We start from the raw sequence: 18,864 nt of genomic DNA, 5'->3' as shown, positions 1-18,864 counted from the left end.
ACTTACTCCTAGGAAGGAATGTTATGACCAATCTAGACAGCATATTACAAAGCAGAGAAATTATTTTACCAACAAAGGTCCATCTAGTCAAGGCTATAGTTTTACCAGTAGTCATGTATGGCTGTGAGAGTTGGACTGTGAAGAAAGCTAAGTGCTGCAGAATTGATGCTTTTGAACTGTGGTGTTGGTGAGAGTCCCTTGGACTGCAAGGTGATCCAACCAGTCCATCCTAAAGGAGATCAATCCTGGGTGTTCATTGGAAGGACTGATGTTGAAGCTGAAATTCCAATACTTTGGCCACCTGATGCAAAGAGCTGACTCACTTGAAAAGGCCCTGATGCTGGGAAAGATTGAGGGCAGGAAGAGAAGAGGACGACAGAGGATGAGATGGTTTGATGGCATCACCCACTCGATGGACATGGGTTTGCGTGAACACCAGGAGTTGGTGATGGACGGGGAGGCCTGTCTTGCTGCGATTCATGGGGTTACAAAGTGTCGGACACAACTGAGCTGAACTCAGTCTGAACTGAACTGATACTATATATTGTACTAACAACTGTTGTCATGTTGATGGGCCTTCACATTATTGCTGGTTTTCCACCTGTTTTTTGTTTTGTTTTTTTGCAGTCACTTGATTCTTTCAGTAGGAATCTGGCATAATGAATGCGTAAATACTCTTCATGTTACTAGGAATTCTGTTTTTTTAACAGCTAGATTACTGCAGCTTCTTCTCCAATATTGATAGTTTTTCACCATCCTGATTAACTTCTAGAATATGAAAGTTGGCTTAATTCGTCAAATACTGAATATTTATTATGTTTCAGACACTCACAGGATACCAACAGGAATTTAGATAAATATCCTTTTTTCAAGATAGTCACTGTTTAGATGCTGAAAAGCAAGTAAACACTATTAGTAGTTTATAACATACACTATCAATAAAAATATGCTATCTTTTTCATCATATGGAGCTAGAATGCAAAAGTAGGAAGTCAAGAGCTATGTGGAGTAACAGGTAAGTTTGGCCTTGGAGTATAAAATGAAGCAGGGCAAAGGCTAACAGAATTTTACCAACACACTGCGCTTCTTATAATAAACACTCTCTTCCAACAACATAAGAGACGATTCTACACATGGACATTACCAGATGGTCAGTAATGAAATCAGATTGATTATATTCTTTGCAGCCGAAGATGGAGAAACTGTTACATTCAGCAAAAAGATGACCCAGAGCAGACTGTGGGCACAGATCATTGGCTCCTTATTGAAAAATCAGGCTCAAATTGAATTAAGTAGAGAAAAGCCTTAGGCCATTCAGGTATGATTTAAATCAAATCCCGTATGATTATACAGTGGAGGTGATGAATAGATTCAAGGAATTAAATCTGATAAACAGAGTGCCTGAAGACCTATTGATGGAGTTTATATTAATGCACAGGAAGTGGTGACCAAAGCCGTCCCCAAGAGAAAGAAATGCAAGAAGGCAAAGTGGTTGTCTGAGGACGCCTTATATATAGCTGAAAAAGGAAGGGAAGTAAAAGGCAGAGGAGAAAGGGAAAGATACACCCATCTGAATGCTGAGTTCCAGAGAATTGCAAGGAGAGATAAGAAAGCCTTCTTAAGTGAACAATGCAAAGAAATAGAGGAAAACAATAGAATGGGAAGGACTAGAGATCTCCTCAAGAGAATTAGATACCAAGGGAAATTTCATTCAACATTGGAAATAATAAAGGACAGAATCGACAAGGAGCTACAACAGAAGTGGAAGAGATTAAGAAGAGGTGGTGAGAATACACAGAAGGATTGTACAAAGATGTTCCTAATGACCTGGACAAGCATGATGGTATGGTCACTTACTTAGAGCCAGACATCCTGGAGTGTTAAGTCAAGTGGGCCTTAGGAAGCATTACTACAAACAAAGCTCTTTGGAGGTGATGGAATTCCAGCTGACCTATTTTAATTCCTAAAAGATGATGCTGTTAAAGTGTTGCATCAATATCCAAGCAAATCTGAAAAACTCAGCTGTGACCACAGGACTGGAAAAGGTCAGTTTTCTTTCCTATCCCAAAAGAAGAGCAATGTCAAAGAATATTCAAACGACCACACAATTGCACACATTTCACATGCTGGCAAGGTAGTGCTCAAAATCCTCCAAGCTAAGCTTCAACAGTGAGTGAACTGAGAACTTCCAGATGTAGAAACTGGATTTAGAAAAGGCAGAGGAACCAGAGATTAAATTGCCAACATCCGCTGGATCATAGAAAAAGCAAGGAAATTTCCCCAAAACATCTGCTTAATTGACTATGCTAAAGTCTTTGACTGTGTGAATTATGACAAACTATGGAAAATTCTTAAAGAGAAGGAAATGGCTGACTACCTTACCCACCTCCTGAGAAACCTGTGTGCAGGTCAAGAAGCAACAGTTAGTTCTAGACATGAATCAATGGACTGGTTTAAAATTGGGAAAGGAGTATGTCAAGGCTGTATACTGTCACCCTGCTTATTTAACTTACGTACAGAGTGAGTGAGTGGGTGAAGTTGCTTAGTCGTGTCCGACTCTTTGCAACCCCATGGACTGTAGCCCACCAGGCTCCTCAGTCCATGGAATTTTCCAGGCAAGAGTACTGGAGTGGGTTGCCATTTCCTTCTCCAGGGGATCTTCCCAACGCAGGGATCAAACCCGGGTCTCCCGCATTGCAGGCAAATGCTTTACCATCTGAACCAAGAGTACATCATGCTAAATGCCAGGCTGTATGAATCACAAGCTGGAATCAAGATTGCTGGGAGAAATATCAACAACCTCATATACGCAGATGACATCATCTTTAGGAAGAAAGTGAGGAACTAAAGAGCCTTTTCATGAAAGTGAAAGAGGAGAGTGAAAAAGCTGGCTTAAAACTCAAAATTCAAAAAACTAAGATCATGGCATCCAGTCCTATCACGTCATGGTAAATAGATGGGGGAAAAGTGAAAACTCTCAGATTTCATATTCTTGGGCTCCAAAATCAATGTGGATGGTGACTGCAGCCACAAAATTAAAAGACAGTTGCTCCTTGGAAGAAAAACTAATGACAAACCTAGACAGCATATTAAAAAGCAGAGCACTTTGCCTATACAGCACTTTGTCTGTATAGTCAAAGCCATCGTTTTTCCAGTAGTCATGTATGGATGTGAGAGTTGGACTATAGAGACAGCTGAGTGCCGAAGAATTGATGCTTTCGAACCGTGGCGCTGGAGAAGACTCTTAGGAGTCCCTTGGACTGCAAGGAGATCCAACCAATCAATCCAAAATAATATCTGTGCTGAAAATTCATTGGAAGGACTGATGCTGAAGCTTAAGCTCCAATACTTTCACCACCTGATGCAAAAAGCCAACTCATTAGGAAAGACCCTGATACTGGGAAAGATTGAAGGCAGTAGGAAATGGGGACAACAGAGGATGAGATGGTTGGATGGCATCACCGACTCTATGAACATGAGTTTGAACAAACTCAGGGAGATAGTGTAGGACAGGGAAGCCTTGTGTGCTTCAGTTCATTGGGTTGCAGAGAGTCAAACACGACTTGGCAACTGAATAACAATGACATTGTGATGAGATTAGTTCAGTCACTCAGGTTATAGGAATAATATTTAAGCAACCCTTTGCGAGGGCATGCTAGAGGATATAAGTGTTAATCAAACAGATTTGATGGAAACATGGAGGCTTTTCTTTTGGACAAACCAGAGAGGACAGGAGAAAGTCATTGCCGACAGAAGTAATAGCCAATGCAGAAGCCCCAAGTATGAAGGTGAAAGAACTTCAAGGATCTCATGCAAAATAAATCTAGGTAGATTTTTATCTTCTAAATGTGGATAACTATGAAACAGAATCACCATAGGAAAAAACCTCAGTGGCATAGACCAGTACAGCACTCCGGGTTGTTATTTCATTGTTCTGTGTCTTTCTATGTCATGTCCCATGAGCTCATGTAATTTTGTTGAATATTTGTATTATTCAGGGCGTGTATGTCTGAGATACTCTTCTGCTCTTTTAGTAGAGGTCTGCTATGCTGTATGCTCAGTCGCTTCAGTCATGTCAGACTTTGTGATCCCATGGACTGGAGCCTGCTAGGTTCCTCTGAGAAATAGTATCAAAGAAAGGATTGATTTGGTTTGAATTTTCTTATGGCAGCCCACCCCGGTATTTTCACCTGGAGAATCCCATGGACAAAGGAGCCTGGTGGGCTACAGTCCGTGGGGTCGCAAAGAGTTGGACACGACTGAGTGACTAACACACACACACAATGACCCTAGCTGGACTCCTTTCATTTCTCACCTTTTTTTCCTAAATATATACATGCCATTTGCACAAAAAAACCTGTGTCATAATTTTATCTTGAGATTAATGTCAACATTTCTGTGGTTTTTGAAATTCATCCTTAAAACACGGAAACAAGGCACCTTTTGTCTACCTTAGTCTTTTTGTTCCTTTTCAAGTTTGTATGGCTTCTAAATATTACTTCAAGATAGTGTGTATTCATATCTGATGATGCTTTTAGCCATCTCTAATTCATTCATCTGGATCTGAGTATTTAAACTATTTTTATGTACTTAAATGTTTCAATTTTTTCTCAGTTATCTTAAGCTTCAATTTACTATATCTAACAGGAAATTGTTTTTACTCGTTCCTCGTTGAATACAGACAGAAGGTTTATATTATCTTAAAGATACTGACTCAAGCCTGCATTTGGCACTTCCCTGGCTTAAGTCATAAATATTCATACAGACTTCTACAAGGGCAAGATGAAAAGTGTTTCCTCTCCAGGGATATCTCCCTTCATTGATAGTTGAGACCTTTCTTATTTAATCATTCTTTATTGTTATCTTGGATTCTTTACCTTTCAAATGGAAAGAAAGGTCATTAAAACAAAATTTCTTAAGGAAATTGCATTAGTACAGCTATGTTTGGATAAGGCAAGAGCTTATTAATTGGTTGTTCATTTAAACCAGCTTTCCCCAGAGAGGGTTTGGAAGGTCTGCTACATTGAGGCTATTGCCCTAGGTCAGTTGAAAAGAAAGCAGCCTGTTCTTAGCATGGAATGAGTTTCAAGAAGTGGTTGAGCAAAGACGGTTCAGAAGGAAGAACTTACATAGTCTTTAAGGCAATTTCTACCACAGTTTTTAAATCCTTCTGGCTCAAATGTTCAAATAAAAATTACATCCCGAAGTAAATGCTACTGAATCTCTGTTCACTGTTTTGATCAGTCTATACTTTCTTTCTTCATTACAGTGGATAATGGAGCAAACATCTTGAATTTATTTCCAAACCACCACTTTAATTAATATCACATTACTATAACATAGAGTTTGAATTTTAACAAAAACCATGCCTTTGAAAGCTTTTATTTCTTGTATATGGGGTATACAGCTGTTATTTAGATAATTAATAAGGACTATGTCTAAGTCTCTGGTAGCAGTTTTTGCCTTGCTGAGGTAAGCTGCTAGTCATCTGCCTCCAAAGGGTAATCAGCTAGATTTTAAATATTGCTGAGATTTTCTGCTTTTACAATATATTTGATTAGCCAATAAATATAGGTTTCAGTATCTTTCCAAATTAGAGTTACTATGTTTGTGTTTGCCTTTACTAAGGCAAATTATTTTTTCCTAATATTTTGATGAAAATATATTGTCTCCTTGTGAAAATTAAAGAAGTTAAATAAAGCTCTGGAGATTGTTCTATGTTTTTTCTAGAAAAAGTAGCAGGTATATGCACATGTTTCTGTATTTTTAACTTACAGAGCAATATATGATAGATGAGCACTTAAAATAACATTTCCCATTCTCTCTATTACATTCTACCTTCCCCTGTCCGGTTTCTCAGGAGCCAGAATTGTATTTATATTTTAGAGACTGAGAAAATTGAATATGTGTTTTTCTTCACTCATTTGAAAGGAATAAATCAAGTCCCAATCTTTATTTCTAGCCAGCTATCACTTGTGAAAGCTCTTCTCTAAATACCCCACTCTGATGGGTTTGGTTTTAGGGCAATGGTGGCCTCATAAAATGAACTTGGAAGTGTTTCTTTCTCTTCAATTTTGGAAACACTTGAGAATGATTGGTATTAATTTTAAATGTTTTGTAGAATTCACCCATGAAGTCATCTTGTCTTGGTTTTTATTTGTTGGGAGATCTTTGATTACTGATTCAATCTCTTCCCTTGTTATTGGTCTCTTCATATATTCCATTGCTTGATGATTCATTGCTTGGTATGTTGTATTTTTCTAGGAAATTATCTATTTTTTTCCCTAAACATAGATGCAAATGTCCTCAACAAAATGCTAGCAAACTAAATTCAAGAGCACATTAGAGGAATCATACACCAAGCAAATCAGTCAACATCTGCACATCAGTCTATGCAGTACACAACATTAGCAGAGTGGACAGAAACCTTAAGGTCATTTCAACAGATGTAGAAAAAACATTTGACAAAATTTTATATTTTTAATGATAAAAACTCTCAAGGAATTAGCTATTAAAGAAAGGTACCTCAATGCAATAAAGACCATCTATGACGAATCCACACATAACATCATGTTCTATGGTGAAAAATTTGAAGCCTTTTTTCTAAGATCAGGAAAAAGACAAAGATACCCATTCTCACCACTTCTATTCAATGTATTACTGGAAGTCCTAGTAATAGCTATTAGGCAGGGTGAATAAAACACACTCAAATTGGAATAGAAGATGTAACATTGTCCCTGTTTGCATATGATATAATCTTATATATAGGAAACCCTAAAGACTTCATCAAAACTCTGTTTAATGAATTAATTTAGTAATCTTGCAGGTTACAAAATCAGTATACAAAAATCAGTTGCAGTTTGGTACATGAACAATGAACTATCCAAAAAAGAAATTAAGAAAACAATCCCATTCCAATAGCATCAAAAAATAATTAGGAAAATATTTAATCAAGGAGGTGAAAGACCTGTACTGAAAACTATAAGACAGCAATGAAAGAAATTGAAGAAGACATAAATAAATGAAAAGATATTATGTGCTCATGAATTGGAAGAATCAGGATTGTTAAAAATATACATCCTATCCAAAGAATTCTATCCTAGAGAATATACCTAGAATATATCCTAGAGATTCAGTGCAATTCCTATCAAAATTCTAAGGACATTTTTCACTATAATAGAAAAAAAAATTCCAAAATTTATATGGAACTACAAAAGACACTAAATAGCCAAAGCAATCTTGAGAAAGAGAAACAAACCTGAAGGCATCACATAAACTAATTTTAAACTATGTTACAAAGCTAAGTGATCAAAAAGTATGGCATTGGCAAACAAATAGACATATAGATCAATGGAGCAGAGGAGAAATATAAGAAATATAATAAATTTACACATTTACATTCAGTTGATTTTCAACAAAGATGTCAAGAACATATAATTGAGAGAGGATAGTCTCTTCAGTAAAAGATGTTGAGAAAACTTCCATATCCATGTGAATGAGATTGAACTTATATATTGAGTTTGTCAAAAGCTTATTTGTGTTTTCCATAAGATGCTGCAGAAAAACCCAAACACACTTTTTGGCCAACCCAGTATAAAAATTGACTCAAAATGGGTTAAAAACTTAAACATAAGACCTGAAGCTGAAATATTCTAAAAGAAAACACAAGGGAAAAGTTTCTTGACATTGGTCTGGGCAATGATTTTTTTGTATATTGTTGGGAGCCACATTAGGCATTACTGGCAAAATGGAGGCACGGTCCCAACCCCCTCTCCTCATCCTGCAGGCACGGTCTCGGGATGAAGGAGTTAGGTTTTGTGATTCTGACTTGTTCTTTCCTTTCTTCAGTTGAGTTGTCTGGAAAGAATGTTAAGGTTCTTATTGTTCTTGAGAGAAGCATGAGACAGCACAAAGCCTTCTGCAGTTGTGCCCAGAAAATAGTCTATAAAGTAACCATTGACATTTGTTCAAGGATTTTTACAAAGAATGTCCCAGGATGAGCACGTAGGCCACAGCTTGAGGCCATGGGAAGGATTGTTATCTGAGACCTGTTTGTGAGGGAAATGTTTATGGCAAAGGAAGTTTGCTAAGTTTAGGTTTTTGGAATAATTAAGAATAGTTATAAGCCTTTTTAGGAGATAGTGAGCTTAGCATACTAGGGGCAATCAGGATTTAGAAAGATAAGAAATAAACTGAGGAATTCAGTATGCAGCACAGACGTAAGCATGAGTTAAAATGTAATCACAAGTAAATAGGATTCTGAGAGAATCGCTGAAGCAGGAACTCTGTTTGAAGGGAAACAATGAGACAATAAATCTGGGTAATGGGGAACTGAAAATGTCAAACCTCTGACCTAACGCTTTTGTCAAAGTATAAAAGAAGACCTGATGCTTGAAATAAACAGGTAGTCCCATACCTCGAGTCAGAGGCTACATCATTCTTCGCCGACACCGCTCATCCCTTCAGGCTGACTCCCTGGCTGCTGGAGCTGGACTCTGGCAGGATATGATCCTGAAAACAAGGCAACAAAAGCAAACACAGACAGAAGACTGCATCAAACTAAAAAGCTTTTGCACAGCAAAGGAACAATTGACAAAGTGAAGTGACAACCTATCAAATGGAAGAAAGTATTTCTAAACTATGCATTTAAGAAGGGCTTAATAGCCAAAATACATGAAGAACTCAAAGAGTTCAGTGGCAAGAAAATAACCTGATTTAAAAATGGGTAAAGGACCCAAATAGACATCTTCCCAAGATATACAGATGACTAATAAGTACATGAAATGGCGTTCAACAAGACTAATCATCAGGGAAATGCACGTCAAAACCGCAATGAGATATCACTTTATACCATTGAATGACTATTATCAAAAGGGTCAGAGATTACAAATGTTGGCAAAATTACAGAGAAAGAAGAACTCTAATACACTGTTGGTGGGAATGTAAATTGGTGTAGCCACTATGGAAAACAGTGTGCTGCTGCTGCTGCTGCTAAGTCGCTTCAGTCGTGTCTGACTCTGTGCGACCCCATAGACAGCAGCCCACTAGTATCCCCCATCACTGGGATTCTCCAGGCAAGAACATTGGAGTGGGTTGCCATTTCCTTCTCCAATGCAGGAAAGTGAAAAGTGAAAGTGAAGTCACTCAGTTGTATCCAACTCCTAGCAACAGTATGGAGGGTCCTAAAAAATTAAAAGTAGAACTACTGTATGATCCAGCAGTTTCACTCCTGGGTATGTGTCCAAAGGAAAGGAAATTAATATCTCAAAGAGATTTCTATACCTTCACATTTGCTGTAGCATTATTCACAATAGCCAAGATGTGGCAGCAACCTAAGTGTCCTTTCATGGATGAACAGATTAAAAAAAACAGAGCTTCCCTAATGGCTCAGTGATAAAGAGTGCCTGCCAATGCAGAAGACACAGGCTCTATCCTTGGGTCAGGAAGGTCCCCTGGAGAAGGAAATGACAACCCGCTCCAGTATGCTTGCCTGGGAAATCCCATGGACAGAGGAGCCTGGTGGGTTACAGTCCATGGGTTCACCAAAAGTTGGATACTTGGACACAACAAAGCAACTAAACAACCACAACAAGATTTAAAAAATGTGATATATCTGTGTTTCAATATACCAGTATATCTTTATCTCTAGATAGAATATTATTCGGCCATAAAAAAGAAAGAAATCTTGCCATTTGGAAAACAACATGGGTGAATCTGAAGGCCATTATACTAAGTGAAATATGCCAGCCAAAGAAAAATAAACATTCTACGGTATAACTTATATGTGGAAACTGACAAAAAGAATGTCAATTTCATAGACACAGATTAGAATGATGGTTGCCAGAAGCCAGGGGGAAGGGCACTCCCCTGAAGAGATGTTGGTCAAATGGTACAAACTTTCAGTTAAAAGAAGAATACATGCTGATGATCTAATGTACAGCATCCTGACTATAATTAATAGCATAGCTAATAATGAGGCATTGTTTATTTGAAATTTGCTAAGAGTAAATATTAAATGTTCTTACCATACACACACAGGTTAGCTTTGTAGGATGATGGACATGTTAATTGTTTTGATCTTATTCTACAATGAATACATACATATATATGTGACATACATAAAACCATCACACTGTATAATTTAAATATATTAGTATATTATTGTCCCCAATAAAATTGGAAACAAAAGGAATGAAATGAATGTTGAATGAAAGGAGCAACAAAAAATGAGCAGGCTACAAAACTTATAGACTATTAAATAGTTTCTTCTGGATGCTCTGACAAATAACCACAAACAGTTGTTTAAACAGCACAGATTTATTGTCTTGCTTTCTGGAGACCATAATTTCTAAAATCAAGATGTTAGTGAGGCTACATCATTTCTGAAGCCTCTAGAGGAAAAATCGACTTTCTTGCCTTTTCTACCTTCTACATGCTGCCTGTAGTTCTTGGCTGGTGACCCCTTCTCTCTTCTTCAAGGCCAACTTTAAGTCTTTGTGTTTCTCCTCTCTGCTTTCATCTTTATATCTCCTCTGACTCTCACTTTCCCTCCTGCCTCTTATAAAGACCCCATGATTGCATTGGGCCCACCCAGGTAATCCAGGATAATTTCCCCATCTCAAAAGCCTTAATTTAAACACATCTGTAAGATCTCTTTTTGCCACGTACGGTAACATATCTACAGGTTTTGGAGATAAATTATGGACATCTTTGAGGAATCATTATTCTACCTAAATTACATAGAATTGCAAGGTTCTTAGCATTCATAATGCCTGACCCCACCAAGGGTAAGTAAGAACCATGTTGAATTGGCCTAGACATTGCTATTCTTAGGGTGAGAATACTCTGCTCTCTGCTCTCCATCTTGCTTATCCCCACTACTCTCCCCCGCAGTCTGACTCTCCCTTTAAAGAAGATCTTGCTGGCCTTTCCTCAGAGATCGTTTTTCTTCCCCATACACGGGTCTATAGATTTGGACCTGGACTGCCAGGTCCCAGGTTATCAGAAACCTGTTTTATTTGCTTAATCTCATGCAGCTAAACCTCTCCTCCCCTCGAGATGGTAGAACACTCAGTGCTCAGGGCTTATGTCAGTATTGAGCCATCAGATTCTCACCGTTATAAAATGAATTAAACAAACCACTCTACCAGCCTATTATAGTCATGTGCTTCATGTTGACAGTTTTCAACAAATCATGACTCAAGACAAAATTATATCAGAGAAGTAATTTTTCAAGCTTTCCTTTGTTTCTTTAACTAAGGTATCTTCATCTTACCCATTTTATACTTATACTAACCATCTTGCCTTTTGTGGTGTTAATAAGCATACTCTTCCTTTCTGTCAAAAATTTGCCTAGCCATCAAGGTTGTTTTGCACAGCCTTCCTCAGTGGCTTTTCAAGAGTCCCAGATGTTTAGAGTTGGCATCAATCTTTGTTCTGTTGTACTTTTATCATAGAACTTTCAATGTGTGTGTGTATGCATGTGCACACACATGTGTTTTGAAAATTGTATGCTCTGAAAGGTTAAGAGCATGCACTTTGGAGACAGACTGGTTAAGTTTTAAATTATACCTCTAATATTTAGCACTGGATGACCTTGGACTTGTCACTTTAATTCTTTGGATTGCAATTTTCTCACCTATAACATGAGTCTGTGTGAGGTTTAAACAAGTAAAGCTCTTAGACTAGTCCTTAGCTCACATTTTATGTGTTAGCTATTTTTTCCCAATGATTACTTATATTTGTCTCTCTGTATTATACTAGATAATACACAATGGAAGTGAGAAATAGATTCAAGGGATTAGATCTGATTAACAGAGTGCCTGAAGAACTATGGATGGAGGTTCATGACATTGTACGGGATGCAGTGATCAAGACCATCCCAAGAAAAAGAAATGCAAGAAGACAAATGGTTGTCTGAGGATGTCTTACAAATAGCTGAGAAAAGAAGAGAAGCTAAAGGCAAAGGATAAAAGGAAAGATATACCCATCTGAATGCAGAGTTCCAAAGAATGGCAAGGAAAGATATGAAAGACTTCCTCAGTCATCAATGCAAAGAAATAGAGGAAAACAATAGAATGGGAAAGACTTCAAGAAAATCAGAGATATCAAGGAAATATTTCATGCAATAATGGGCACAGTAAAGGACAGAACCATTATAGACCAAAAAGAAGCAGAAGATATTAAGAAAAGGTGGCAAGAATACACAGAAGAACTGTACAAAAAAGACCTTAATGATCCGGATAACCATGATGGTGTGATCACTCACCTGAGCCAGACATCCTCGAATGTGAAGTCAAGTGGGCCTTAAGAAACATCACTACGAACAAAGCTATTGGAGGTGATGGAATTCCAGTTGAGCTATTTCAAATCCTAAAAGATGATGCTGTGAAAGTGCTGCACTCAATATGCCAGAAAATTTGGAAAATTCGGCAGTGGCCACAGGACTGGAAAAGGTCAGTTTGCATTCCAATCCCAAAGAAAGGCAATGCCAAAGAATGCTCAAACTATTGCACAGTTGCACTCATATCACACGCTAGGAAAGTAATGCTCAAAATTCTCCAAGCCAGGCTTCAGCAATACGTGAACTGTGAACTTCCAGATGTTCAAGCTGGTTTTCGAAAAGTCAGAGGAACCAGAGATCAAATTGCCAACATGTGCTGGATTATCGGTAAAGCAACAGAATTCCAGAAAAGCATCTACTTCTGTTTTATGGACTATGCCAAAGCCTTTGACTGTGTAGATCACAACAAACTGTGGAAAATTTTTCAAGAGGTGGAAATACCAGACCACCTGACCTGCCTCCTGAGAAATCTGTATGGAGGTCAAGAAGCAATAGTTTAGAACTGGACATGGAACAACAGACTGGTTCCAAATAGGGAAAGGAGTACATCAAGGCTGTATATTGTCACCCTGCTTATTTAACTTCTATGCAGAGCACATCATGCAAAATGCTGGGCTATATGAAGCACAAGCTGGGATCAAGATTGCTGGGAGAAATAACAATCTTAGATATGCAGATGACATCACCCTTATGGCAGAAAGTGAAGAAGAACTAAAGAGCCTCTTGATGAAAGTGAAAGAGGAGAGTGAAACGGTTGGCTTAAAACTCAACGTTCAGAACACTAAGATCATGGCATCCGGTCCCATCACTTCATGGCAAATAGATGGGGAAACAATGAAACAGTGAGAGACTTTATATTTTTGGGCTCAAAAATCACTGCAGATGGTGACTGCAGCCATGAAATTAAAATATGTTTGTTCCTTGGAAGAAAACTATGGCTTACCTAGACAGCATACTAGAAAGGAGAGACATTACTTTGCCAACAAAGATCTGTCTATTCAAAGCTATGGTTTTCTCCAGTAGTCATGTATGAATGTGAGAGGTCAACTCTAAAGAAAGCTGAGCACCAAAGAATTGATGCTTTTGAACTGTGGTGTTGGAGAAGATTCTCAAGAGTCCCTTGGACTGCAAGGAGATCCAACTTTAAAGGAGATTCCTTTAGGATTAAGTCAATCCTAAAGGAAATCAGTCCTGAATATTCATTGGAAGGTCTGAAGCTGAATCTGAAGCTCCAATACTTTGGCCACCTGATGCAAAGAACTGACTCCTTGGAAAAGCCCCTGATGCTGGGAAAGACTGAAGGCAGGAGGAGAAGGGGACAACAGAGGATGAGATGGTTGGATGGCATCACTGACTCAATGGACATGAGTTTGAGTAAGCTCTGAGAGTTGGTGATGGACAGGAAGGCCTGGCGTGCTGCAGTCTATGGGGTCACAAAGAGTTGGACATGACTGAGTGACTGAACTGATCTGAACAGATCAGAAACAGGAACATCACTGACTGAAATTCTCTATAAACTTCCATTCTGCGTAGGCTCCCTCCATTCCCTGTGTTCCCTGTCTCTATGAATGGCATCCTCCTTCTCCCCTGTGCTGGAGTCCCACCCTGGGACTCATTCTTTATCTCTTCCTCTTCCTTTCTTCTCTAATACCTGCTCTTGATCTGTCTTCTTTCTGTCTCTATCATCCCGTCTCTGAATAACAACCAGCCACTCCCTTAGTCCATAGGTGGTTTCTTTGGTTTCATCCTTGACCTCGATACAATCTATTCTCAAACTGGCTGCTCAAGTAATCTTAAAGACACATAAGTAAGATCATGGTGTTCCCCTGTTTAAAAGCTTCTCATATCCTCATTGTACTTAGAACAATGTCCACTCCTCTTACCGTGACCTACCTAACTTTCTACAGCTTGCTTTTCCAGCCTCATCTTGCTCCTGTGGCATTTTCCCTAGTCTTCATAGGCATTTTGCTTCTTCTCGCCTTAGGGCATATTGTTCTTTGAGAGTAGAGTGCTGAAGGTTTGATCTGTTTGTTTTCAGCTGAGGCATTCAAATTTCTTTCTGTTGTGGAAATGATATAGTCATTCAAGTGCCTTGAGTTCTCTCCTGGTGTCCTTGGCACAAACATGAAAATTGAAGTCTTGGTTTTTGTTTTTGTTTCTTAATCAGAGTTCTCATTTTTTGGCTTTGAAAGCACAAGCTCATTAGTGACTTTGGGTTATTGAAATTACTAAAGGCAACAAAAGATCAGAGCTTTGAATGATATTCATACTCATGCCGTTGTATTGAGAGTTGTTTCCTGGCTTTCTGCTGGATATTTTTCTTTATATCCCTTATTTGTTGCAGAGACTTGTTGCAATTGTTGTAAATGTTTATATCTACTTATTAGAGTGATTACTTTGCATTTATGTCTCAGCAGTGTGCATACTGTAACTCATGCAAACTGTTAGCTGTTAAAAACAACTGCTGGGCCTGAGTTAATTAAAACTACAGAGGAGGCTGAATCTTATTGTGGGTGTAGCATCAGGCTCTGTTTGGACAGGAGGTTTTATATGTTATGAAGTAGAAAATAAAAAAGAAGAAGAAAAGCCTTATATCTGAATAGGGCCACATGCTTGGACCAGGGTTGCTAATTATTACGCAACAGAATAGATGGTTCGTGTTTGATTATGTCTCCTTTTCATAAATGCATACTCCAGGAAGCCCTAGGCAGAATGTAGGCTTTTGTGCCATTTCCAAATTCCTTTCTCGGTAGTCCTCCCCACTATCTGCACCCACCTATTTTATTTTCTCCTCAGTGAAGGGCAATGTTAGCAGCATCAAGAGCACTTGAATTAATTTATTTTTCTGTGTGTGTGCAGAATGGCTCAAGGTCCATAGTAAGGTGAATTTTTTCTCAGACTGTGCATGCATTCTCTAACTGCAGAGATCACCCAAGGGCAAAGGTACCAATTCCTGCAAGCCACTGGGACCCTCCTCCTTTGCTCCCTTTAGAAAAGTGTTGCACAGTGCCTGAACCATGAGCTCTTTCTCTGACCCACATGGTCATGGGCAATTTCGACATACGCGTTATGTGTAATGTGATATGTGCCATGTGCTCAGTCGTGGCCAACTCTTTGCGACCCCATGGACTGCAGCCCACCAGGCTCCTCTGTCCATGGGATTCTGCAGGCAAGAATACTGCAGTGGGTTGCCATTGCCTTCTCCCGGGGATCTTCCTGACCCCAGAGATCAAACCCTCATCTCCTGTGTCTCCTGCATTGCAGGAGGATTTTTTGATTCTTTACTTGCTGAGCCATCAGGGAAGCTCTGATGGGGCTTGATGAAGAGTTGGTATATGATAACAGGCAATTCTAGATCTACTTGCATCCACATTTGTGATCATCAGTTGGTGACACATTTTCCAAAAAATGGTAACATTATACTGCCCATGTTAAAATACTATGTTGGCCAAAAAGTTTATTTTTTTCCATAATGGAAAAAACGGAACAACCTTTTTGGCACACTCAATATTATTTTAAAAATCCTAGTGTTTTATTTTAATAAAAATATTTCTTTTAATTCAAGGTATATTAAAGCTCATTCAGGTTTCTCAATTAGAAAAAATAAGAGAATTATTCTGGATAATGAGAAGAATAAAAAATTTAACATATTAATGGTTGTTAACTAATGGAATATAAGAATGTAGAGAAAAATTTCTGTTTCCCTACTTGGGTGATTTTCCTACTTGAGCTGACAGTATAGTATTAACTGAGGGAGAGAATGTAAGTGAAAGATGACTTAAGTTCAGTTCAGTTGCTCAGTCACGTCCAACTCTTTGCAACCCCATGAACTGCAGCACGCCAGGCCTCCCTGTCCATCACCAACTCCCAGAGTCTACCCAAACTCATGTCCATTGAGTCGGTGATGCCATCCAACCATCTCATCCTCTGTCGTCCCCTTCTCCTCCTGCCCTCAGTCTTTCCCGGCATCAGGGTCTTTTCAAATGAGTCAGCTCTTCACATCAGGTGGCCAAAGTACTGGAGTTTCAGCTTCAACATCAGTCCTTCCAATGAACACCCAGGACTGATCTTCTTTAGGATGGACTCGTTGGATCTCCTTGCAGTCCGAGGGACTCTCAAGAGTCTTCTTCAACACCACAGTTGAAAAGCCTCAATTCTTCAGTGCTCAGCTTTCTTTATGGTCCAACTCTCACATCCATACATGACTACTGGAAAAACCATAGCCTTGACTGCTGCTGCTAAGTCACTTCAGTCATGCCCAACTCTGTACGACCCCACAGACAGCAGCCCACCAGGCTCCTGTCCCTGGAATTCTCCAGGCAAGAACACTGGAGTGGGTTGCCATTGCCTTCCCCAATGCATGAAAGTGAAAGTGTAGTCGCTCAGTCATGTTCAACTCTCCATCCATGTGATTCTCCAGGCAAGAGTACTGGAGTGAGTTGCCATTGCCTTCTCCTAGATGGACCTTTGTTGGCAAACTAATGTCTCTGCTTTTTACTATGCTGTCTAGGTTGGTCATAACTTTCCTTCCAAGGAGTAAGCCTCTTTTAATTTCATAGCTGCAATCACCATCTGCAGTGATTTTGGAGTCCCCAAAAATAAAGTCAGCCACTGTTTCTGCTGTTTCCCCATCTATGAAGTGATGGGACCAGATGCCACGATCTTAGTTATCTGATTGTTGAGCTTTAAGCCAACTTTTTCACTCTCCTCTTTCACTTTCATCAAGAGGCTCTTTAGTTCTTCTTCACTTTCTGCCATAGGGTGGTGTCATCTGCATATCTGAGGTTATTGATATTTCTCCCGGCAATCTTGATTCCAGCTTATGCTTCTTCCAGCCCTGTGTTTCTCATGATGTACTCTGCATATAAGTTAAATCAGCAGGGTGATAATATGCAGCCTTGATGTACTCCTTACACAGACTAATTCCAGACTGGAGTTAGTTTGTAGATCATGGAGTTGGAGATGCCTACCAGTCAATTAGATAAGGGTTTAAGTAACAAGGGTGATTGCTTATCTCATCGCCCGAATTGAGTTCACTCATCTAATTTGCTACGTCATACACAATCTTTCTTCAGTTTCCACGCTACATTCTTTAACCTATGCAAAGTTGTGCAGAGGATGACCTTCCCTGATATAAGAGAAGCTTTCTTTGGTCAAAGGCCTATTTAGGAGTTACAGTCATCCATTAGAACCCTCAACATGTGTGTGGCGTTCAGAAGTCAAAGGTGTCCATTTAGGTATAAATGTTTCAGGAACAATCCACAGGATAGTGGATAGCAAAAGAAAAACTTGCAGATAGCAATCAGTCAACCAGTTTATTAGCAGAAGAGGACATGAGAGCAGCGTGGGAGTGGATATGTCTAAGCTAATGCTTCCTCCCTCCTCTTTTCTCATGGGCTATTGTCAGGGTGGGTGCTATGGTTAGCAATCTGCTTGGGGAAAGCCATCATCTAGGTCACAGAAAATTGCAGTCAGTACTACGAAGGATAAATACATCTGTTGTGTGCATTATTGGCAGGTAACATTTCATTAAAGAATGGAGTTTTCATGGGATGACTGATAGGAGACAGGCACTTTCGAGCTGCATTACTGGAGATGCTACAAATTTCAGACCTCAAAAACTGTGTTCAGCTATTGAAAAATGCATTGTAATGGAGGGAGGTGATTCATAGAAAAATAGTGGGTAATATATATATTCTATTAAAACAGAATAATGGAGTAAAAAGTTAAGAAGTAGACAGAGATACACTGCTAATAAGCCAGTCTTACTGATTTGACTCATAGGATCTTTTTATTTTGTGTTGAAGTTCTATCTTAAAAAGGAAGAATCTTTTATTATGAAAACTTAATACCATTAGAGTTGGCAATAAAACATATTTGAAGTGCATGGCTTATCTTTTTGATAAATGGAAAGTGTCTGTGCAATAATAGTGGGCTATTATGGTTATTATTATTGTTTTTGATATGTAATAGAGTGTGACACTTGGCTTCAAAATGCTTATCAATACATGTCTTTTAGATACATAAATCTCCTATTATGAATGCCATTAAATATTATGTATATATTTATATAGCTAGTAAGTGAAATTCAAAGAATTGTAAGAATCACAGCTGAGTCTTTTTAGAACCATTAGTTTAGTATCTTTGACATTTTTCATGGATTATGTAATTTATTTTTCCAACTGATTATAATAATATTTCATACTTTATTAATCTGTTCATTTTTAGTAACTGTTTTTCTGGTGATCAGAGACCTAACACCAATAAAATGTAAAATTGAAGATGCCTACTCTCTCTAATACTGGATTTTTTTTTTAGCACAAATATTGATGTTTGCATTTAACCAAATGAAAAACAAAAGTTCTAATCATTTTCATATTTAACTTGTATTTTAAATTCTAGGCAATTTCTCATTAATATATTTGTTACACTTAAGAGGTTTCAGGTAGACTGATAAAAAATCCCTATTCTATGTTTATATATATGCATATATATTTATATGCATATATTTAATTACAGAG

Source organism: Capra hircus, chromosome 17 (genome assembly GCF_001704415.2).
Source record: "Capra hircus breed San Clemente chromosome 17, ASM170441v1, whole genome shotgun sequence".
Lineage (NCBI taxonomy): Eukaryota > Metazoa > Chordata > Mammalia > Artiodactyla > Bovidae > Capra > Capra hircus.
The sequence above is the reverse complement of the archived record's forward strand: the minus strand, read 5'-3'. Positions refer to the sequence as shown.